Source organism: Panthera onca, chromosome A2 (genome assembly GCF_046562875.1).
Source record: "Panthera onca isolate mPanOnc1 chromosome A2, mPanOnc1 haplotype 2, whole genome shotgun sequence".
Classification (NCBI taxonomy): Eukaryota; Metazoa; Chordata; class Mammalia; order Carnivora; family Felidae; genus Panthera; species Panthera onca.
This window is the reverse complement of record NC_138340.1, coordinates 152931663-152957226: the sequence shown is the minus strand read 5'-3', so window position 1 is coordinate 152957226 and position 25564 is coordinate 152931663. Positions and strand designations below refer to the sequence as shown.

At 41.7% G+C, this 25564-nt stretch overlaps 1 long non-coding RNA gene across 2 annotated transcripts in view; it reads left to right on the top strand.

Annotated features, from left to right (window-relative positions):
* LOC132679574 (uncharacterized) overlaps nucleotides 1-25564 on the top strand; it is a 117641-nt gene that overhangs the window by 70074 nt on the left and 22003 nt on the right. For both annotated transcript variants that reach the window (XR_009610229.2, XR_009610228.2), the window contains exon 3: nucleotides 19903-20115. This is a non-coding gene — a long non-coding RNA (uncharacterized LOC132679574). The remainder of the gene's footprint in view (nucleotides 1-19902; nucleotides 20116-25564) is intronic.

The window sequence follows — 25564 nt, the reverse complement described above, 5'->3', positions numbered from 1 at the left end:
CTCTAAATGTCCAGCTATCTTTGCTGTATTTGGAGTTGAGCTCAGTTTTTTACTGAAGTCTCTCTCCCCTACTGCAGTAGCTTGAATAAAATGTGTCCTGCTATTTTATACACATGTCTGGTGTATAGTTTTCTATACTATACTCTATGGACGGGGGTCTTCCTATAAAAGTAGAAACTGTAGCAGCCATGTTTGGAGACCCAGAAGAAATGAAGCCATGGCCAGAGCTGCCTGCAGTAGGTAGAGAGAGCTGTAGAAGAGGAACAAAAATCTTTCTCCTACCTATCTTAGGTCTTCCAGCTGTGCTCCCTCACCTTTTTAAGGATTTTATTTTTAAGTAATCTGTACACCCAACATGGGGCTTGAATTTGCAACTCCAAGATCAAGAGTCGCATGCTCTACAGACTTAGCCAGCAAGGCATCCCCAGTTGGGGCCTCTTAAATTAGACTGGCCAGGGGTGCCTGGGTGGCTCAGTTGGTTAAGCATCTGACTTTGGCTCAGGTCATGATCTCACAATTTGTGCCTTGTTTTAGGCTTTTCTTGTGTTTGCTGGTTTCTAATGGCCTTTAGCTCAACATAACTCATATGCCAAAGAGTCAGCATGTCTGGACTTCTCTGCTGCTGCTCTGGGCATATAGGTCTGCCTGCCTGTGCCCTAGTTGTGGACTGGGGGCTGGAACGGCCTGGGGCTTTAGTATGTTTGCTGCTACAGGCAAATCTGATTTTGTGGTGCTCAGATTGTGAAGGAGTGTGATTGCTGCTGCTGTTAACAGATTGGACCATCTGCTGGTGCCCGATTGTAGAGCAGGGGCTGGCATGGTTGGGACTTTGTTACTATTGGTCTGGGATGAGTGGACGACCCACCAGTATCTAGATGCTGGAGTAGGGGATGGGGCTCCCCACTAGGTCTCTGTTGGGCTTTGCCTTTCCTGGTCCTTTGGAGCTCTTTTGGGACAACACCCATTGGTGCTCCTGGGTTTTAGGTCTCTCTGATACTTAGTCTGGGGTATATATGAGATTAAAACAACAACACAGTGAATTTACTGTGTTGTCATTCCTCAAGTCCTGAGGTCCTCCTTGATGAGGTTTTAGGGTGATGGTGGGGTTCATGGGGTTCAGAGCTGATGGCCAAGGAAGAATTCTTGAAGATGTCTTTGGTGCAAAAAAAGGTGATTTATTAAAGCAGGGACAGGACCCATGGGCAGGAAGAGTTGCACTGCAAGTGTGGGGGGTGACAGTTTTATGGAGTCTGGGGAGATAAAAATCAAGAGGGAGTTTCCAAAGAGACTTTCACATGCTAAAGACTTACTGAAGGCCTAGCTATTATCAAGCTAAGATTGTTTTTCCCTCTAGCAAAACATTAACAGTAAGACTGTAGGGAGTTCTCTGGTGCCTGGGTGGCTCAGTTGGTTAAGCCGCTGACTTCAGTTTAACCATTTGTTTCCTTTGTCCCCAGACAGCCAGGAGTGTCTGAGGAATGTCACATACACCCTACCTGGGTGTGGGGTGGGGTGTGGGGTGTGTGGTGTGTGTGTGTTAGCTTGTATTTTGCCCTCAGCCTGTCCCATGCTCTGCTCCCTCATCACTCCTTATCTGGTCTACCTTCTACAAAGTTTTCAGTGTTTTTATCCTTGTATAATTTCTAGGTAATTAGATGTATTTAAAGAAGAGCAAAAGTGAATCTCTACCATTTTGTTCTGGAACCAGAAACACAATTCTTATTTTGAACTGTTATGCCCAGAATTCGTGATCCCCAAAGACCACCAGGGAGCTGAGTCCGATGCAAAAGCAAAAGAGCCTTTATTCGAGCTAGCTCGAGCTCAATCCCCTACCTGCACCGACGCAGCGGTGAGATACGAGGGAGAGAGAGTGAGTTTCAAAAGCACAAAGGTTTTATTGGGGCCTAGGGGCAGTTGGTGAGGTAATGGCTGTGGCCTCAGCCGATTGGCTGGGGAAGGGTCGGAGTCCTGTTACGCAGGTCACTGGGCATATTTTGATCAGGAAGTTTGAACTGGTGAGCGGGAGGTTACTCAAGGGGAGGAGGCGTGGTCTAGGTGAAGGACACAGAACAAGATGGAGTTGGCCGGCGTAGGCCCGCCCTTTCATTCCCCCCTTGTCATGTAGCTTACAGACCCAATCATGGGACCGGCTGCATTTATAGTGACAAGGGGAACAGAGTTTGGAGGTTTACGCAAAGTTCTGGGAACCAAGTGTCCCTGGGGTGGCTCTGGGAGGTCTGATTAAATATTGTCCCCAAGCTGGTGTCTGTGATCTGCCAGGTGATGTTTTGGGGGGCATGGGGACTCCCGGCAGCATGAGCAATGACATGCAGAGTTAACAGAGTTACCAATATTAGGTGGGTGAGCTTGAGTGGGTTGTGTTGGTCCTGATTGACGGCTCATTGCTTGACAAAGTCCTTCCGGGTCGAGGAGGGGTCCGCTGGCCGAACGTGGGTGTGATGGACCCAGGTCGCGATGCCGTCTACTTTGAGAGCAGTGGGGGTTGTCAGAACCACGATGTAGGGTCCTTTCCAGAATGGCTCAAGGGTCTCTCAGTGGTGCCTCTAGACGTAGACCCAGTCTCCCGGCCTGTACTGATGAGGTGTCAGGGTCGGGCCAGCCTCGCAGATGACATGGAGGCACGGCCAAATGTCCTCGTGTGCCCTCTGGAGCCCTCTCAAGGAAAGAAAAAGTTCTTGATCTTTAAACTCAGCAATAAGTTCAGCTCAAAGGCTGGGAATAACAGGGGGTGGCCTGCCAAACATGATCTCGTAGGGAGTAAAACCCAGAGTGTAAGCAGTGTTTCTAACCCAGTAAAGGGCGTACGGTAGGAGAGTCACCCAGTCCCCGCCAGTCTCCATGGTTAATTTGGTAAGGGTCTCTTTTAGGGTTCTATTCATTCTTTCTACCTGTCCTGAGCTCTGGGGCCTATAAGCACAATGTAATTTCCAGTTTGCCCCCACCACCTTGGCTACTGCCTGTGTTACCTGTGAGATAAAAGCTGGTCCACTGTCTGATCCTACCATGGCAGGAAAACCATACCTGGGTAAGATGTCTTCTAGTAGTTTCTTAGCCACCGTTTGAGCCGTTTCATGCTTGGTTGGGTATGCCTCCACCCAGCCAGAGAAAGTGTCTGTAAATACTAAAAGATATTTATAACCATACTTTCCTGGTTTGACTTCAGTGAAGTCGACTTCCCATTGGGCTCCCAGTCTGGTGCCTCTGAGCCTGGTTCCTTTTTTATTTGATGTGGCTCTCGCGTTGGTGAGTTGGCAGGTCTTGCAGGCAGATACAACTTGCTCTATTTTGGTGTCCTGTTGGTGGATCTTGATTCTGGCATGTCGGATTAAGTCTTTTAATTTTCGGGCCCCCATGTGAGTAGACCGATGCATGTGCTCTAATATTGAGACTTTGAGCCGGTCTGGCAGCACGAGCTCCTTGTTAGGTGTATACCACCATCCCTTTATCTCCTGGGCCATGGGGAGTTTCTTGATCCGCTGTAACTCCTCCTGGGAGTATTTGGGCTGGTCTGGTAAAACTGGGTCTCCCGGGTCCGGTAGTTGTATGGTCATGGTGGGGACTGAAGTAAGGGCTACTGCCTTGGCTGCCTGGTCAGCCTTTCGATTACCTCTAGCTACTGGGTTATCAGCTTTTTGGTGCCCTTGGCAGTGGATAATGGCTAGCTTGGCAGGAAGCCATAAGACCGTAAGCAGGTTAAGTGTCTCCTGCTTATTTTTTATAGTCCGTCTTTCTGCCATCAGTAACCCCCTCTCCTGATAGATTGCCCCATGAAAAGGAGCTGTGGCAAATGCATAACGGCTGTCTGTGTAGATGTTAAGCCGTTTTCCAGCTCCCAGCATCAGTGCCTTGGTGAGGGCTATGAGCTCTGCTCGCTGGGCTGACGTTCCGGAGGGTAGAGCCTCCGCCCATACGGTGTCCATTTCGGTGACCACCGCTGCACCCGCATACCTGTGTCCATCTCGCACAAAGCTGCTGCCATCAGTGAACCAAGTAGCCTCGGCATCAGGGAGGGGCCGGCCGGTCAGGTCCGTCTGGAATCCATGTACTTGTTCCAAGATTCCCACACAGTCATGTAGTGGAGCACCCAGGTCCTCGTGTAGTGCCTCGTCAAAGATGGTGGGTGAATTTTTGAATCCCTGAGGTAGCCGTGTCCAGGTGAGTTGCCCACTGTAGCCCTCCTTCGGATCATGCCACTCGAAGGTGAACAAGGGTTGGCTCTGGGGTGCCAGCGGCAGACTGAAGAAGGCATCCTTTAAATCTAGTACAGTATACCAGACCCTGGAGGGCGCCAAGGAGCTCAAGAGAGTATATGGGTTGGGAACAGTTGGGTGTATGTCTGCGACCCTCTTATTTACTTCCCGAAGGTCTTGTACCGGTCGGTAGTCATTTGTGTGAGGCTTTTTGACCGGCAGTAGGCGGGGTGTTCCAGGCAGACTGACAAGGAACTAGTACCCCTAGGCTTCGTAGTCTCTGGATGTGTGGCTGGATCCCTTTCCGGGCCTCCTGAGACATGGGGTATTGTTTGATCCTTACCGGACTCTCTCCTGGCTTGAGCTCTACCAGGACCGGGGTCCTGTGAGCGGCTAGTCCTATCCCCCCCGTCTCTGCCCAAACCACGGGGAATTCTTGAAGCCATCTGTCTATATTATCCTCTCTCGGGAGCACCTCCTAGTGGAGGCGGTATTCATCCTCCAGTTTCATGGTCAGGACCTGGATGGGGTGGCCCTTGCCATCTGTGACCTGAGGCCCCCCTTGTCTGAAAGTTATCTGAGCTCCAATCTTGGTCAGTAAGTCCCATCCTAACAGCGGGTAGGGGCATTCTGGTATTACCATAAAGGAGTGGGATACCCGGCCCCTTCCCAAATCTACTGTTCTTCAGGTAGTCCATGAATGCTGGCTCATACCAGTTGCCCCTTGTACCCAGGGCTTCTTGCTGGCTAGTTTTCCTTGTGGGGTGTGGAGGACCGAATGTTGTGCTCCAGTGTCGACAAGGAAGTCAACAGGGGTCCCCTCCACTTTAAGAGTTACCCTGGGTTCGGGGAGAGGGTCTGAACCCCGACTCCCCTAATCACTTAGTTCATCTAGCTCTAGGACTTTTACTCGATCAGTCTTGCTTCCCTTCCCACCTGCCCTTTTTGGACAATCTCGGGCCCAATGTCCTATCTCCTTGCAGTATGTGCACTAATCCTTCTGCAGCCTCTGCTTCCCCCCCCCCCCCCCCCTTCGTGGTTCCTTAACCTTTTCTTGCGTCGTCTGCCAGCTGCTGGAGACGGCGGTCTCGTTCCTCGGGGGAGTCAGCAGTGGTAGCTAGTAGTATTCTGGCCAGGTCTCGAGTCTGCTTACTGCTGGTAGCCACCATGGCACGAGCCTGCTTGTCCTCAGGAGACTCCCGGTTATTATATACCTTTTCGGCTACCACCAGTAAGTCCTGCAGACTTTTTTTCTCCTAGTCTATCTATTTTCTGTAATTTTCTCCTAATGTCTATGGCTGATTGGTTTACAAAGGCCATGATAACAGCTGCCTTGCTTTCCGGAGCCTCTGGATCCATGGGGGTATAGGTACGGAATGCCTCCATGATCCGTTGTAAAAAGGCAGCCATCTTTTCCCTGTTGTACATTTCCTACCTTGGCCAAATTGGTTGGCTTTCTAGCAGCCATTCGGAGACCCCCCATTAGAGTCTGGCGGTAGACCCAGAGCCTCTCCTTACCTTCTGCCATGTTGAAATCCCACTGGGGCCGAGTTAAGGGGAAGGAAGCATCTATCTGAGCCTGGTTGGTGGTGGGATTCCCGTCTGCACCCGGAACTAGTTTTCGGGCCCATTGAGGATTCTTTCTCTTTCTTCAGTCGTGAACAGGACCTGCAAAAGCCGCTGGCAATCGTCCCACGTGGGCTGATGGGTAAAAAGAACAGAGTCTAATAAATCAATAAGCCCTGCCGGTTTCTCAGAAAACTTAGGATTCTGAGCTTTCCAATTGTAGAGGTCACTAGTGGCGAAAGTCCAATAGTGATGGGGCTGATTCCCCTCCGCGTCTGGGGGTCCGGTGGCTCGCAGGGGCAGAATAGTGGAGTCGGTGGCGGAGGCGGATTGCTCCCTCTGAGCCCTTTGTCTGGTAAAGGGCGGACTTCCCACTGGAACGTTTCCACCTCCCGCTCTCGGAACAGCGTCTGCCTCCCCCGGAGGGGGAGGATGATGTTCTTCCGGCATCCTAGAGGGGTTATACGGGGGAGGGAAATTAATTCTTCTTCAGTACCACCCTGTAAGACAGGGTAGAGGGGTGCTGAAGGCTGGATAAGACTTTTCTTGTTTTCCTTCTTTGTCCCCTGCAAAGCAAGAATGGGTTTGGCTCCGGAGGGAGCGGGGCTAGGAAGGCCTTAAGCCAAGAGGGTGGGTAGAGGGGTAGTCTGAGTCTGTCCCATAACGTCTGTCCAATAAGTCCACAGAACAAAACAGAGAAACAAAAACAGACAAACAGAGGGCCCCTAGAAAGTCTTCCAACTCCATGGAAGCAAAACTGAAAGCTAGCTTAGACTTTTGAGGGGATTCCACGTCCCTCCAAAACAGATGAGGGGATTCCACGTCCCTCCAGAAGGGAGAATTGGAACGTCTTCCGAAACTCCCAGCCCGTGGTCCTCCTGTGTGTCCACTTAGACCACGTCGGGCACTACCAGAATTCCAGAAATGAGCTCACACAGAAAAGACAGAACAAACAGACAGACACTAACCGTGGCCAGTCAGGCTCTCCGGGTCGGGGGTCCCTCGGGGGTCTTGGGGATCCCGGATGAGCCCCCAAATGTTATGCCCAGAATTCGTGATCCCCAAAGACTACCAGGGAGCCGAGTCCGATGCAAAAGCAAAAGAGCCTTTATTCGAGCTAGCTCGAGCTCAATCCCCTACCTGCACCGATTCAGTGGTGAGATACCAGGGAGAGAGACTGAGTTTCAAAAGCACAAAGGTTTTATTGGGGCCTAGGGGCAGTTGGTGAGGTAATGGCTGTGGCCTCAGCTGATTGGCTGGGGAAGGGTCGTGGCCTCGGCCGATTGGCTGGGGAATGGTTGGAGTCCTGTTACGCAGGTCGCTGGGCGTGTTTTGATCAGGAAGTTTGAACAGGTGAGCGGGAAGTTACTCAAGGGGAGGAGGCGTGGTCTAGGTGAAGGACACAGAACAAGATGGAGTTGGCCGGCATAGGCCCGCCCTTTCAGAACATATATGGAAGTATTTTAAACATTAGATCAAATCCGGCAATATATAAATTATATGTTAGGTATAATCCCAAGAATGTAGTGTTGTTAAAAAAAATTTTTTTTATTACGTTTCTTTATTTTTGAGAGGCAGAAAGAAACAGAGTGCGAGTAGGAGAGGGGCAGAGAGAGAGGGAGACACAGAATCCGAAGCAGGCTCCAGGCTCTGAGCTGTCCACACAAAGCCCAATGAGGGGCCCGAATTCACTTACCGTGAGATGGACGCTCAACCGCTCAACTGACTGAGCCACCCAGACGCCCCAGTGTTGTTTTAATGTTAGAAAATCAACTGATGTGATTCACCTGCTAATAAATTCAAAGAGAAAAATCACAATCTTATCAATACAGACAGATTTGCTAAAATGTAACAATCCTTCAGTATACAAATAATTATCAAACTAGAATTTACTTATCCTGAAAAAACTCTATTAAAGAACCTAGAACAGTCGTATTTAATAAATACTGAAAAATTTCCCATCGAAGTCAAGACAAAACAAAGAGGCATACACTCAGTACTTTTATTAAATACTGACAGTTCTAGTCAGCAAAATGGGCAAGACAAAGAAGTAAGAGGCATAGGGATAAGAGATTAAGATAGAATATTATTCCTTGGAGGGGCGCCTGGGTGGCTCAGTCCGTTAAGCGTCCGACTTCGGCTCAGGTCATGATCTCGCGGTCCGTGAGTTCGAGCCCCATGTCCAGCTCTGTGCTGACCGCTCAGACCCTGGAGCCTGTTTCGGATTCTGTGTCTCCCTCTCTCTCTGACCCTCCCCCATTCATGCTCTGTCTCTCTCTGTCTCAAAAATAAATAAACATTAAAAAATTAAAAAAAAAAGAATATTATTCCTTGGAGACCATCTAATTGTATATATGGAAGTTTTTAAATCTACAAAGAAAATGTTAGGACTATTAATAGAATTTATCAATATTGCTGAATACAAAATCAATATCTAAAAATTAAGTATATTTCTGTATAATAAGAAAAATCAGAAAACAAATTTTGAAAAAGGATACCTTGTCATATAAAAGCATCACAATATATGATGAGCCTGGGAAAATAATCTAACAAAAGATGTGCAAGAACTCCATGGGTATGATTATAAAATTTTTTTGAAGGATTGAAGGACATTAAAGAAACCTATTTGAATGAAGTTATGTGTCATGTTCATGATTTAAAATACTTAATAATGCAAGACTATACTTTCAGGGATCATTCCGATAGTTTGTAAAATACTTAATATTGCAAAAAGTTCAATTTTTCCCAAATTGATCTGTAAATTCAATGTAATGAGTGTATATATTGACAGTATAAACATGGAAGGGATATGAACAGCTAGGGTTATTTTGAAGAAGAACTAAAATTGGAAGTCTTATTCTGTCATCAGATATCATTACTTATTAAAAAATTATGGTCATTGTGATAAGGTGGTGTTACTCCAATGGTAGAGAACTTGAAAAATGAGACAGAATTGAAAACACAGAAGCAAGAGTGCCTGGGTGGCTCAGTTGGTTAAGCATCCGACTTCGGCTCAGGTCATGATCTCACAGTTCGTGGGCCCGATCCCCACATCGGGCTCTGTGCTGATAACTCAGAGCCTGGAGCCTGCTTAGGATTCTGTGTCTCCCTCTCTCTCTGCCTCTCCCCCACTCGCACTCTGTCTCTGTCTTACTCTTTCTCAAAAATAAACATAAAAAAAAAAATAAACAAACCCAGAAGCAGATTCCTGCATATATAAACACTTGATTTATGAGAAACTTGGCACTGCAGAATTGGTCTGTTAAATAAATAGTACTGAAACAATTGGATATCCATAAAAAAATGAAATAAAATTGAATCCCTACATGGCACCATACCAAAATTTAATTGTAGGAGGATTATCGACCCAAATTTGACAAGCAAAACTGGAAAGCTTTTAGAAGGTAATGTAAAAGCAAATCTTCATGATCTCAGCATTGGGAAAGTTTTCTTAAACAGGAAACACTGACCATTAATGTTAAAATTGATAAATTAAGCTACATTAAAATGAAGACCTTCTGATAATCAAAAACACTATAAAGACAGTAAAAAGAAAAAAAAAGACAGAGAATTAGATAAAATATTTGAAGACTTATAACTGGCAAAAGAACTGTACCTTGAAGGTATAATGGCCTCCTATGAATTAACAAGGAAAAAACAAGTTAATTAAAAATGGGTTCATATTTGGACAATTCCTTTACAAAAAAGAAATGCAAATGATCAATGAACACATGAAAAGATGTCATCTCATTATTAGAAAAACACAAGTTAAAACCACAGAGAGATATTGTTGTATATACACTAGATTGCAAACAGAAAATCTGGCAATAATATGTTGACTGAGAAAGTGGACCAATTAGAACCTTCATACACTATTGATGAGAATGTAATTTCAAATAACCACTTTGGAAAACCGATTTGCATTGCCTAGTCAAGTTTAAGGTGCACATATCCATTGACTCAGCAATTTCACTCTTCCATATATACCCTAGAGAAGTGTGTGCACATGTGTACTAGTATACATAAATAACAATGTTCATAATGGTAGAGAACATAATGGCCTGTAAACTGGAAACAACCCGAATGCTTATTCATTGTATACTCATACAATGAAAGTGAATTACAGCCACAGGAAAAGTGGGTGAATCTTATAAACATAATGCTGAGCAAAAGAAGCAAGACACTATTGAATACAAAGAGACTGTTTCCATTTAAGTAAAGTACAAAATCAGTTAACACTAAACTATGGATGTTGGGATGGTTACTGTGGTAGGCATAATAATGTCCCCTTCCCCCAAAGGTGTTCACAATCTAATCTCAGGATCTGTGAATATGTTACTTTATATGGAAAAGGGACTATGCAGAAGTTATTAAGATTATAGACCTTGAAACAGATGAAATGACCCTGAATTATTCTGGTGGACTCAGTGTAATCACAAGTGTCCTTTACAGCAAGAATTAAGAGTGAGAGAAGATGTGACATGGAAGAAGGGTCGGAGAGACACTACATTACTTATTTTGAAGATGGAGAAAGGGAGCCACAGCCAAGGAATTTGGGTAGCTTCTAGAAGCTGAAAAAAAAAAAAAAAAAACACAAGGAAATGAATTCTCCCTTAGAAACTCCAGAAAGAAACACAGCCCTGCTGACACCTTGATTTTAGCCTGGCAAGACTGGTGTTGAACTTATAACTTACAGAATGCTAAAATAATAAATGTGTATCGTTTCAAGCTCCCAAGTTTGAACAGTAGTAATAGGAAACAAATGCAGGTATATACGTGGTAAAATTATAAATAAAGATAAGAAAATGGCTGCCATAAGTCATGATAGAGATCACTTCTGAGAGGGTTGTTGAAAGGGTGATGTGAATAGGAAAGGGCCCATGGAAGATGAGGTGGGGGTGCTGGCAATGTTGTCTTTCTTAACCTGAGTTGTTAGTTGCCTGGGACTTTGCTTTCTAACTATTCTTTATACTTTATACATTTATATCTTGTGCCCTTTTACATCTTTGGGTTATGCATCACTTTTTTTTCTTTTCTTTTTTTTTTTTTGGAAAGGCAAAAATAGTTCTCTACCTTCACAGGTAAGAGATAAGCTTCTTTTAAAAAGAAAATGATTTCTGATGTGGAAAATATTGAGGACAGTTCCCAGGGGACAACTGAGAAGCCAGACATTATTATCATTCTCTACGCTTCTAGGGAAAAGGATAAGTGAAGGCCATCAATCAGTTTACCCAAATGGGCTTCTAGGCTTCTTGGATATCCATTGCTGCTCAGTGTTTCTTGTTCTGTAAGCCATCTAGCTAGTATTTCAGCATATATAGGGTTGATGCCGCCATCTGGCTAAACAGAGCTCAGAACGGTCCTATTCCCACTTCTTTAAAAAAGGTTTTGGCTGGTCCTTGTGATTGCAACCCATTTTCACTTTAAACAGATTCCAGTTTGTGAGATGCTTAGTTTACATAATGGTCTGCATCAGTAGTTAAAATTCACTCATTCATTCCAATAATCTTTTCTTTGGTATCCTCTGGGTTCCAGGTACCATGCTAAGCTCTGGGATATAGAGACAAATAAATAATAGTACTTTGCTCATGGGAATTATTTAGCCATAGGGAAAGGTGTAAATAGATAAATGTCCATGTGAAAATTACCCCATGAGCAAGATGCTATGGGGACACAGGAAGAAGTGACTAATGTTTCCAGGGAGATTAAGAAAGCCTTCCTGTAGGAGATAAACGGAGCTAAAAATCAGTGTGGGTTGAGTAAGAAGACTTAGTAGGGAAGAAGTTGTCTCAGGCAAAGGGAGAGCTTGTGACAAATCAGTGATGTAAGAAGGATCATGGCCTATTCAGGGACCTGCTTTAATTCTGTTGGCCAGATGGGACTGAAAGAACTGGAGGAGACCACAGAATACAGGTACAGAGTCTGGGCATCATGTTAGAAATCAAGGTGTCAGTGACAAAACACTAGCCACTAGGGCATACTGGTTAGAAGGAAAAGCTGGGAGCATATGATCAGAATCTAAAGTCAACAGTAGGGATGTTGCCAAGCAAATATATATAAATATTAGAGTCATATAACCAGTTAGACACAGAGCCTTTTCCTCAGTGGTGATTTTCTAGCTATTTATGTAGCTCCCTTTACTTTTCCTTAGTTTATTCACTCAATAAATATTGATGGAATGCTTTGTATACATTAGGCAGTAGACAGTGGGTATACAGTGGTGAATGAAGCATTGAAAGTATACTACGGGACCTCGCTATTCATTTTGTACAGCTGTGGGAGTTGCCACTCAGCAGAAAAAGCTAGTGATGGGTTTGAGCCCTGAGGATGGGATAGGTGTGCCACATCAGCTACTTCTCTGGTCCAGACCATACCATTTCTTGCTTGACTGCTATTCTCTCTGCTTCTCCTCTTGTCTGGCCCCCTAACAAGAGTAATTTTTTTTTTCCAGCCATTGAGTTAAGCCCCATTATTTCTCTGCTCAAAACCCTCTTTACAGTGCTCTCAGAAGGTCTTACATAAATTTAGAACCCCCTCACTTTTCTGACTTCATCAGTCACTTTGCTTCAGTGGTTAGCAACTTTCTAGGTGCAGATCAGATCCCATTATTTTCCTGCTTGCAGTTTTTGATCACTTACTATAACATACTATGAGTCAGCTTGGGCTGCCATAACAAAGTACCATAGACTGGGTGGCTGAAATGTATTTTCAGCAGAAATTTTATTTCTCACCATTCTGGAGGCTAGAATTCCCAGATCAAGGTGCTAGTTGATTCAGTTCCTGGTCAAAGCCCTCTTCCTGGCTTGCAGATAGCTGCTTTCTTGTGAAGTCTTCACATGGTCTTTCCTCTGTAGAGTGGAGAGGAAGAGGGAGAGATCTCTTTCTGGTCTTAGAAGACCATCAGTTCTATTGGATTATGGTCCCACCCTTAGACCTCATTTACCCTTACTTACCTTTAATGACTCTAGCTCCAAATACAGTCACATTGACGATTAGAGTTTTGACATATGAATTTGGAGGGGGACACAATTTAGTCCCTAGCATGTGCAGAATAAAATCGAGCCTTGAAGCCTGGGAGCCTTGCACTATCTGGTTCCTGCTTGCATCTCCAATCCTATATCTTATCTCTCCCTCACTGTTATACAGGGCTATAACACTAGGTATACTGGAGAAATTCATGGCACACTCTAGAACTGTCACCAAGAAGACACTGTACCTGCATTTATTCAATTCAGATCTTCCTCTTAAGGAGTCCACTCACAGTGATAACATCTGATGCCTCCAATCACACTCTAAGGCCAACCTGTCCTCAGACACAGGCTGAATCTGTTATGGCATGGTGGTGCTTTCTGTCCTTGGCAGTTATTCCTGCTAAATGTACAAGTAAGCCAGTGAATGCCTGGCCAACAGAAGGGTCTCCCGGGAATGACAAATAATTTCAACAGTGCCCTATATTCCAGTAGGGATTACATATCAAGAGCCATAAAAATACTCATGCACTCTGACCCACTTTGGTAATTCCAAAACTGGGGTTTTGTCTCAGAGGAGTGATTTAAAATAAGAAATAGAGCTATATGTATGAAGATGTTGATAGCACATAATTTGAAACTGCCAAAAATGAAAGAGTGTTAAACTATAAATACCCTAATTTTAAGGAATAGAGAAATGCATATAAATTAGAAAATATTAATATGTTGGAATATTTTAGTTATTAGAAACATGACTGTCATGAAATGCCTGGAAAACACTTTTGAAACAAGTTTAGGTAAATAAAAAAAAAAATAGAGCTCAAAATTAACCTACATTATAATTCAACTGTATATACATTCAAAATGACAATAATTGGTACTAGCTGCAATTTCTTGAGTGTTTCTTTACTAGATGCTATTCTAAGCACCTTACCTCATCTTTTATCCTTCCAAAAATCTTTCAAAATAAACATTATTGTCTCTAAAAAACAAATAAGAGGCTCAGAGAACTGAGTTTAATTTAATAAGCAAGTAGGAGAATAGATTTTGAATCCTGATTTGTTTGACTTAAAATCATATGCATTCCCTTCCCTAAGGGTACTTTTCCAAATTTGGAAAGGACAAACAAGGAAAAAACAAGAACATGAAGAATCTCATTGTCACATAAAGGTAGCATGATTAAAAGACAAAATTTTATTTTTATATTTCATTATATTTTTATTACATTTTGAAATTTACTTAATTCTTTTTGTAAAAGGAACCCAATATGCAGTCTGGGTCCTCACTCAAAATAGTAAGAGTGATATGTACGAATTGCCTGAAACATGCCAGGTTCAATGCGTGTTCTCCTCAGCTCCATTTACATTTGAATTCACATAACCAGTGACCAAGAGTAATAAGTTGTAGGCATTATTGTAGGAGTACAAGCCTTCTTCTGAAGACAAACCAGACTATAGCTCTAAGTTCTGTCAGGGAAGCTTTCAACAGAGACATTCTCTGAGGATTTTTTTCTACATATCAAGCCAGAAGAAGGAAGGATTACTCACTCCTCTTCAGACCAACAGAAGAGGGCTTCAGCAGGATTATTTGGAAACATTAGGGGTCTCTACAAGAACAGGAAAAGGACATTTCCCTCCTCTGCTGGATGACTAATGAGCTGCAAAAACTCCTGGACCCATCTTAGTGAGGCCTGGTGTACAGATTTGCGAGGAAGTTCTTAGGAGAGCTTGGTATGTGTGCCCTGGAATCTGGGAGCATCCATGAACCTAGAAACTGGTGCTTCTTTCTCTACTGGAGAACAGAAGGCAATGGGGAGCTGCCTACATATCTACCATCGTGCACTGCAAGTTTACATCTGTTTTCCTTAGGTTAAATGGACATCAAAGAACGCTAACTGGATTCTTGGTGATCTTATAAGTAGCCTGTCCCAGAGGGATGCCTGCTAAGGTGAAGGGACCCTGTGAGTCCCACCACTATGGGCAATTCCTGAGGGGGAGTGACATTATAAGAGTATAGGCAGACGGCATGTTGCCCATGTCAGGGTCTGAGCAGAGCCTCTTAAAGAATTCATGAATGCTGGCATCCCCAGAGCAAGAAAATCAAGGGAGAACATGTCAGAAGCCAAAATACCTTCTACAACCCAGCCTTGAAAGTCATATGTCATCATTTATACAATATCCTTATAAAAGTCAGCTGTATTTTATGTGGTAGGGGATTGCACATGTGTGTGAATACCAGGAGATGAGAATCATTGAAGGGAGAGATAGTGTTAAGACAGAGCTAAAATCCAAAGAGGAGAGAGGCTTTGAATAGGACATATGATTGAACATGTAATTTAGACCATAGTGGACTTTTTAATACCCTAAAGTGAGTATACATATGAAAATGGACTTATAACTGGAAAAACTATGGGAATAATTGCAACTTGTGTTAGGTCATTTTCTAAGACTAGAAGTAGTAGCACTTTGACATTTGCCTCCTGAATATGTGTGGAATCTCCCCCAGGTATCACAGTAACTTTATCTAACGTATAAACGACCTGGTCATGCTCATGGTAATGGTATAATATTTGCTACTAAGTTATGCAATTACAGTGTTTCTAGGCTTCATATGGGATGAGGCTACAGTCTTCTAAAGTTCAGCACCAGTAAATAAAAAGAGAAAATGGAAATCCTCTTGTCTGGATTGGGACCTCTCTATTATGTGGTGATTGCCTGGATGTGCAGCGTGGGGTATTCAGGACAAGAAGGCCTTATGAGCCCTGAGAACTAGTTTTAAAAAATAAATAATTAAAGGGAGGACCATCCCAAGGCCAAGAGTTAGCAGCAAAGTAGGAAGTTAAGAATTCAGTTGGCTAAGCCTATTGTAGGTTTTCACCTGTAGGCTAGATGATTCCTTAGCTCCTAGCTTGTGCATGTGGTTATATTTCCTTTGGAATCTTGATCCTCTTTTCTGCAAGCCTCAGGAACATGTGCACTCCAAGGAAATAGGCTTTTACATTATTAAACACTTAACATCACTAACCAAAGAAGAAAGCAGGGATATTTGCCTTACATTTGTGTAACTACAGGAAATACATTAGCAAATATATTTGGCTCCACCTCAGAGGTGAGTCAAGATTCGACATTTCTCATGTTTCTTGGGCTCCCATTCTATGTAAGCTACCATTTTCCTTCAAGGAATTCTTGGATAGGTCCTGCAGCTTCCCTTTTGGTCTTCAGAGTCCAACTGGCAGAAATCCGGAAGGGCCCTTTTAAAACACATCCAGGCCAAGTCACCACTTTGCTCAAAAACCTCCAATGGACTTCCTTCTTCCTTAGTAAAATTTTATCTTTAAAGTACCATTATTTGATCCAGAAATCCATATACCCAAAAGATTTGAAAGTAAAAACTTAAATATTTATACATCCATGTTAATAGCAGCCTTATTCATAATAGCCAGAAAGTGGAAGCAACCAAGTAACCTTTGGCATATGAATGGGTAAACAAAATGTGCAATACACATATAACAAAAATAGTATTCAGCCTTAAAAAAAAAGGGAAATCCAAAGAAAAGGGGGGGGGGAAGGGTGGTGCCTGGGTGGCTCAATCAGTTAAGTGTCCAAGTCTTGATTTTGACTCAGGTCATGATCTCATGGTTTGTGAGATCAAACCTCTCTGATGGGCTCTATGCTGACAGTGCAGAGCCTGCTTGGGATTCTCTCTCTCCCTCTCTCCCTGCCGCTCCCTTGCTCATGCACACACACACTGTCTCAAAATAAAAAAATAAACGTAAAAGAAAAGAAGGGAAATTCTGACATATGCTATAGCATGTATAGACTTTTAAGACATTATGCTAGGTGAAATTAACTAGTCAAAAAAGGAAAATAAATAACCATTCTCTAGCCAGAAAACAAAGTTCCTTCTTACCAAGTACCTCACTACATAAGCCTCTATCAACAGCTTCCAAGAAGCCAATGGTTTGAAGATAATATTTTGTTAACATGTGACTTGTATGGTTGCAATGTCTCCCCAATGTTCAGGAATATGTAAAACTTGGAAATTGGGCAGAAAGCTGTTTGCATGATATTTTAATGTATGACAAACCCACTGAAGGGTCCTCAGGCTCTTAGAATATAATGCAGGTTGACTTGGAAACTCTTTTTATAATTCTATCAAATTATAGGTTAACTTATAGAAAACTGATGAGGTGAAATATTATTCTTTGTGTTCACAGAAAAGATTACCCTACAGGTTTGGGTTCATTGCCTTGTAGTTCATTAATCAATTTTGTTTCCAATTTGACAATTTTATGTTTAGAATTCCTTCTTTCACTTACTAATCCACTTTCTCATATTCTCCCAGAACCTGCATTGTTACCCAGCTGGTTTCCTCATTAATGAATTGATTAAAACATTGATATGGGTTTATTATTTATATAAAAGTGTGTTTATAGCATCTTTTTCTAATACATAAATGTTTATTCATATTTCTTCAAAGATCTATCTTAGATTTCTTTAGGCATAGCTTTTTATTATATATCACAAAAGGGAAATATAAGTGAAAGCAATGAGTTAAGAAGTTTCCAGATCCTCCTTCTAGTCACAGGATAACTCTTCTAATACACTTTCCAGCTCAGAGACATCAATGTTTGTGTTTTTCCACAGGTAATGATGATGTAACATTTTGTTTTTTCTAATGTTACTTGTTTTGAGAGAGAGTAAGAGCGAGAGCATGGAGAGAGAGGCAGAGAGAGAAGGTGAGAGAGAATCCCAAGCAGGCTCCATGCTGACGTGGGGCTCAAACCCATGAACTGTGAGATCATGACCTGAGCCAAAATCAAGGGTCAGATGCTTAACTGACTGAGTCACCCAGTCCCCCCACCACTTTAAAAAAATTTTTTTTTTTATGTGTATGACAGTGGTGATGTAACATTTTTTAATACTATGGTCCTGAATTCAGTCATCTTCAAAATACTGCAATTCGGCAAGTTTTGATGCTTGCATTTTTTTCGTTTTGCTTGTGATCAGTAATTCTTCTTCAAGTAGTTTAGTAATGAAGTATAATACAGCTTTATCTACAAGATCTTTTCTTAGGTCCTATAAAACATTACATTATTGCTTTGCTAGACAATGTGGAATTGTCATTTTGTTTATTTCTCCAAGGAAAATATTTACTTTGTTACCATTGAATTTATGTCTTCCTCTTTCATTTTTGTGCATTTCTCCATATACATTAACTTTGTGTATCTAATAGCTTTATTGGGGATTAATTAACATACACAAACCCCCATATGTTTAAGTTGTATAATCTGGAAAGATTTGACCATATGTATACCCATGAAACCATCACCAGAATCAAGATAATGAGTGTAGGGGCACCTGGGTGGCTTAGTCAGTAAAGAATCTCACTATTGACTTTGGCTCAGGTCATCATCTCACGGTTGGTGGAATGGAGCCCTGCATTGGGCTCTACATTGACAGCATGGAGTCCACTTGGGATTCTCTCTCCCCCTCTCTCTCTGCCCCTACCCTGTCTATGCTCTCTCTCTCTCTCTTAAAATAAATAAACTTTAAAAAAAAAAGATAATGAATGTATTCATCACCCCCCAAAGTTTCTGTGATGTGTTTATCACATTTTGAGCATTATATTTTGACACTAATATGAAGAAGCTTTCAATGTAAATTGTAAATAAATAATGAGTAAACTGTAAAAGAAATTTCCTAACTACAGTCTTAAAGAGGGAAGAAGGATCTTGTATTAGTTTCCTTGTTGCTGCTGTAACAAATTACCACTAACTTAGTGGCTTAAAACAACAGAACTTATTTTCTTACATTCTGGAAGACAGAGGTTCAAAATCAGTTTCACCAACCTAAAGTCAAGGTGTTGGCAGAGCTGTTGGAGCCTCTAAAGGGAGAATCTCTTTCCTTGCCTTTGCCAGCTTCTAGTGACTACCTATATTCTTTGACTTGTGGCCCTTTCCTCTCCACGGCAAGCTCTGTTCTACCATCATGTCACTTTCTCTCTGACTCTGACTCTCCTGCTTCCTTCTTAGAATGATAACTGTGATTACGTTGGACCTACACTGATAATTCAGGATAATCTTCCTAACTCAAGATCTTGAACTCAATCACATCTGCTAAGTCCTTTTTTTGATGTAAGATAATGTTCACAGGTTCTGGGGATTAGTATGTGGAAATATTTGGGGGGAGGGTGCATTATTCAGTTTACCACAGATCTCAAGGAGTTAGTTGAGTACATCTGTATCCCCTACTGCCCATTCTGCATGTAGGAACACTCCCTCAACATTCTACTGGCCAGACTTCTATTGGGCTTATGGGAACCCTAAAAAGTCTCCAAGAGTACAAGAGGCAAAGCTTTTCTGTCCTAGTAGGGATGCTCCAGTTGGTGACTAGTTCTGGAGGTATAGATGTTGACAGCAAGAAGTTTCTTCCCCAATGGAAGACTCAACGCTACTTCTGGGTAAAGCTGGTAACGTGTGTCCTTGTAGTGATATTTCTCTTGGCATGCTCCATGATCACTCCACTAACTCTCTTTTCCCTTCTTCTTCATCCACTTCTCTCTATCCCCCTCATCACCTGTGAGTCTTGTAGGGTGCTGCCCACTCATTCTTTGTTCTCAAGATAAAAGTTCCTTGCACATTTTTTCTTTCTTAATAGCTCTCAGGAAGAGCCTAAATCTTTAGCATGAAAAATACACTTCCTTTTCCGTAAGGGCAGGGAAGGGAAACGAAGGGCAGGGAAGATTCTAGCAATTTGTATAATCCATCCAAGAGAAGAAGAGAGGTTTCCCTTCCATCCTGGAGAACGGTTCTGAATGATTCTATTAAAGAAAACAAAAAAGCAAAGCAAATATTTTGCATACTTAAAAACAATGGAACAATTGTAAGTGCAGTCTTGAAAACTCACACAGGAGGGAACATAATGAAAGATGTTTTCTGGTGACTCTTAAATCATGTTAAAAATAGAAGTGCAGAGGGGGAAATTCTACTGGTATGTTTCTAACATTTGAATAGCATCAGATCAGGATGAGCCCCAACTTTATTTCCAGTGTTCTGGTCCTACATATCCAACACCTTATGGAGATTTCCACTTGTATTCATTGTAAGGGTTAATTCTTTTTTTCTTTTTTCTTTTTTCCTTTTTTTTTTTCTGGAGGGATGCAGCTTCCACCCCACTCTCCTATCTTTGGAGTGTCTCCTTGAAAGCATAATAAGCTTCATGAGAGGCCCTTATCTTTGGGATTTATAATGCAAGATCAGGGCCTTGTGATACTTGGAGCTGTGAAAACCTACCTCCAAAATTGATTCAGAAAACTCTCAGGAGGGAAAAGGAGACAATCACAGGTACATCCATTTATCTCCTAAGGAGGTAAGAGACTTTTTCATTGTTCTTTCTTCTTCTGTGCTGTATAAAATTATGTAATTTTCAAACTAGACTATAGTCATGAAAATTATACTCATTTTCATGTTACCTTCTATGTGCATAATTCTGATCATGCTTACTCAGTAATAAATTGCTTCTCTGTCTCTTGTATCTTGATACTGTTAAAGTAAAAAGATTGGGTCCAGGTGGAGTCACTCATGCTAAGCCCCATGTCAGCAAACCAAAACTTAACTAAGTTTCTATGCTGGCTTTCCCGGAAATGGAAGGCCCAGATCAACCAATCAGCGTGTGCCTGCTCCACACAAGTTACCTGACCAGGCTCCAAGCCTTCCCTTTGCTTCATATGAGGGGAGTAACTCTGCTTTAGTCAATCAGCAAACTCCCAGTGCAATTTCCTTGTTCCTGTTCACTTTGATCTGTAAAAATCTCTGTGTTTAGTTCTCCAGAGCCCCTTTCTATTTGCTAGGTTGAAAGCTATTCAACTCATGAATGCTGAATAAAGCCAATACAATCTTTAAAATTTAGTCAGTAGAATTATGTTCTTTAACAGTATAGAGAGCTGTTTGTTGGTAGGTGTTGAGGAGGAAATTTTTTTTCTCTATTCTTTCAGGTTCTGGTTCTTTTGGCTGATGTATACATTAAGTTGACATAAGACAGGTTGATAGGAGAAAAACAAATTTAATTATGTATATATGGGAGCTGCCTAAGAAGATAAGATCCATAGGCAGTTAGGCAATTGAGGCTTACCGACCAGCCATTCTGAGCTAAGGAGAAAGGGGTAGGAGTCTGTGGCTCCAAAGGGGAGGAAGACAGCTCACAGGAAGATGGGAAGAACAAATGTTTGATAAACAAATGCTTGCCATGCCATTTACAGACAATGGGACACAGACAAGAGTTTGGTCTCCAGGCCTGCTGAGCTTCCCCCCAGCTTTCCACACCAGCCCCATATTCTTTGTAGTTATCTCTGGTAATAGCTCTCTTCCTGGACCAGGCCGTTTATCTAAATTCTTTTAAGCAGTTAAGGGGGAGGTAAAGCTCTTTCTAATTCTCTTGGGCCTTGATTGACTTCAACTCAAAGTCATCCACATGCCAAAGTGGCACATTTTGGTGTAGCTCATTCTGAACCCCTCCATGGGATTGTTCAATTTCCTCAAAGAGTGTTGTCGAACATTTCAAACTCAATGTGCTCAAACCAGAATTTACCAATTTCCCACTTCCTCCACCCCAAACTTCCTCTTACTCAGACTTCCTCTTAGGCTTAAAAATAACACAGTCTGATAGAGGTTTTAAAAGACTTCCTGAATCACCTCACACTGCAGCCAGCGGTCTTTCCATGCTTTCTTCCTCTTCCTCCATCACCTCTTCTCCTTTCTCTTCCTTCTATTTCTTCTTAATGAAGTAAATTAGCCTGATTGTTCTGCTTGTAAAAATGCCATGTACCTATTGTGACAAATTCAAACAGAATAGACAAATTTTTTTTAAGTAAAAGTTGAGTGAAATCTCCTGGGTAAAATTTTTGATACATTTTGCTGGTATTTTGGTACATACAGAGAAGGTTCCCAGAGTATAAATCTACTTGCTTTACTCCTTGAATTGAAGCCCTTTAACACCTTTTCATTTCTCTTTGGATAAAATTCACACCCTCTACACTGAGCTCTTGCCCTTCATTACTTCTCTATTCTGTTCTCTTGCAAGACACCCGGTGCCCCATTGCCCCCACCCAGCTAAGACTTCCCCGTAGTTACTCACACACTCTGCATCTGCCTCAGTCCTTCTAATACCCAGCTTTCCCTGTGGACTGAGAACTAGGAGGGTAGGCAGAGAGTCTTGCTTGCCTTGGAATCCCAGCACCTAGCCCACAGTGAGGTACATAAGAGGCACAATCAATATTTTTGAATCAGTGCATGAGAGAGCTTTTTTTTTCTAGATAACCCATTCAACAGACATTTAAGTGTCAACTGGATGGCAGATTATATCCTGTTATTATCAAGATAAAAGATCCATAAGTCAAGGCTCTCCTCCTCAAGGTTTTCAGAATGTTCTGCTGGTCTTTTAGACAGAAATGTCTCTAAACTAGAGAATGACGGTTCTTTTTTTTTTTTCTTTTTTCAAAAAAAAATTTTTTTACATTTATTTATTTTTGGGAGAGAGAGAGAGAGCAAGGAGGGGCAGAGGAGGGGCAGAGAGAGAGGGAGACACAGAATCTGTAGTAGACTCCAAGCTCTGAGTTGTCAGCACAGAGCCTGATGCGGGGCTCAAATCCATGAACCATGAGATCATGACCTGAGCTGAAGTTGGATGCTTAACCAACTGAGCCACCCAGGAGCCCCAAGAGTGAATGACAGTTCCATGGGCTGTGTCAGCTTGATACCAATACCCTTTAAAGATATCACCTGTAGCTGTAATTCTGGGATTCTAAACACTCTTATGATCTGTTATTTTGTCTACTATCCATTTCAAGATAAATTAGTGCAACAAGGCTATCCTCCCAATTCTTTTTTATTGTGGTAAAATATATATAACATACCCCCTGTAACCATTTTAAGTGTACAATTTAGTGGCATTAATTACATTCTCAATGTTGTGCAACCACCACCACCATCTATTTCCAAAACTTTTTCATCAGCGCAAACAGAAACTCTGCATCCATTAAGCAAGAACTCCCCACTCTCCTTCCCTTCAGCCCCTGGTAACCTCTAATCTACTTTCTATCTTTGTGAATTTCCCTGTTCTAGCAATTTCACATAAGTGGAATCATACAATAAATATTGTATGTCCTTTGCTGTCTGGCTTATTTCAATCAGCATAATGTTTTCAAGGTTGCAATGAGCCTTTTTATTTTCATTTTTACTCTTTCTTTTTTTTTAATATGGGGGGAAATGTTTAATATGGGGGAAAATGCTACCTGTTTAGAAATAAATCAGAGAAACAATGTTTTCTATTTTTATTTTTGCTTGAATATCTTTCATAACAAGGAATAAATGCTTATAAACCCTACTCATTTTTTCTCCTCCTTCCTTTGGAGAAAATGTAACATTTTCGCACATTTATGGTATATTTTTTCTTCAGGGGCCTTAATCTATCCCCCATTCCCACTTCACAATTTTTCCCTGCTCCTGTGGATGTTTGCTGACACTAACCAGAGTAATAAGGGTTCTTAACCATAGGCTGATGGAACAGGTGTCATTATTCATTAGGTATCCTGTTTCTTTTCCCCAAATCTAGGAATAGAATATATTGAAGTTGGGGCTGAGAGAAAATTTTGGATTGTCTGCTGTTCATTGCCCTCTAGTTGCATTTCATGTTCAGTCATAATTTTTCTATCAGTGGCCAAAGCCAAGATTGTGACCATCTCTTCAGGTTCTTCAGTTCCTTCTAAGTGTTTTATTATCAGCTTTCTTAAGCATGGCCACAGCTGGCTGGCACAGAAATGACTAAGATCCTTCCTGCTCTTTCTTCTTAGCCGGCTGGCATTGGCCTCTGCCTTAACTCTTTATCTCTTTTGGCAATACCAACAAAATAAAAATAGTGATAGTTGTGTAGGAGAGGAAAAATAATTTCTTCTGTACTCTTCATTATTTTTGACTGAGATCTTCCCATCCTGTACTAAAGGATGGATTAGCAGGAGAAAAACAAACACATTTAGTAACATATATACAGTAAAACCTTGGTTTGCAAGCATAATTCATCCCAGAAACATGCTTATAATCCAAAGCACTTGTGTATCAAAGTGTATTTTCCCATAAGAAATAATGGAAACTCAGATGATTTGTTTCACAACCCACAAATATTAATGTAAAAATGATTACAACACTGTAATATAATACAAAATCATAAGGAAAATACAAAACATAAAGAAAAATAAACAAATTAACCTGCACTTGCCTTTGAAAACCTTCGTGGCCAGTGTAAGGGAAACAAGAGAGAGGAGGGTTACTATGAAGGAGGATGTTCACTATCACTAACAGAATCACTGCTACCTATTGGCTCGATGGAATCTTTTTCTTTTCCTGCAACTTTAGCAAGGAACCTATCCAATGACCCTTGTTCTTGCCTCCTTTTGAGGATTTTGCAGAAATGTGTCATTGCATTTTCATTAAACAGATTCATAGCTCGCATTGCTACAGTCTTATTCAGGTGGTGTTTTGTACAAAATTTTGCACTGTTTCCCACATTTTACACATCTCCCTAATCTCATTTGAAGTGAGGGATCCCTCTGCATTTTCCTCTCCTCTTCTGCAGACAAGACTGCAGATGATAGGCAGATGTAGACTTCTTATAAAATCTTGCAATTTCCACTACTTGTGTACCTCATTCATACTTCTCGATAATTTCCTTCTTAACTTCCACTGTAATCATCTCCTTCTTCTTACCACCTTTCTTTTCAACCTTTTCTACAAACCTTTTGCTTTATTTTACTTCATTGTATATGCTCGTATCAATGTTGACTACAGTATAGTATTAATAAACTCTTGTCATATACTGTATTTAATGTAACTGGCAATAAGGCAGCAGAAGAAGAGGTCTCTATCTGTAGGCAGCCTGACATACAATGAAGCAAACAAAGCATTTTAAGCTTTCTCTTGTATGGAAAAGCAAAGGACTATCCATAGGTGCTTTGAAGTGACAAAAAATACACAAGTGCCAGTTCTGGACACCTTCCAATGTTCTGAAAAATCACTGATTTCTGCCAAACACCGTGGCCTAAGACCAAGCATCTGAGCATAGGAGATGATCACCCACAATCCTGCACAGAGAGAGAGAGTGAGAGAGGGAGAGAGAGAGAGAGAAAGAAAGAGAAAGAAAGAGAACCATTCTTTCATTTGTGATCATGTGATGTTCGGCATCACATGTACTACTCGTATTTCAAGACAATTGCTTGCTTATTAAGTTAAAATTTATTAGAAATATTTCTTTGTCTTGCAGAACACTCACAGAACAAATTAATCACAATCCAAGGTTTTACTGTACTTCACATATACATGGGAAATAGCTAGGAAAACTGATTAAGAGTTCCCACAATTGGCCAAGCCACCTCCTTAAATACCATCTTCAGCTGAAGACAAAAGGAAGATGTTGGGGGGGGGCAATCTAGTTATGAGAAATTTCCAGGAAAGCACAGTGAAAAAAGACTAAGGTTTGTTGTGCAGATTTAAGTGGGTGCCTCCTCCATTGACAAGATTCTCTTGTGATTTAGAATCATCCTTCTCTTCTTGGTACAGAGAGACATGTACAAGGAGAGATTTCCTTTATATTACCTTTTGGGTAAATTTTACTATTTTTTGATTCTCCTCTGTCTGCCTTTTCTCAAAAATAATCAGTTCAAAAAATCCATATGCCTAAGAGGCATATTTTGGGGTGACATATTCTGCTACCCTTCATTTGGCTTTATAATGTTTTACATTTTCAGTGTGATTTCCTATGAAGTTGGGGA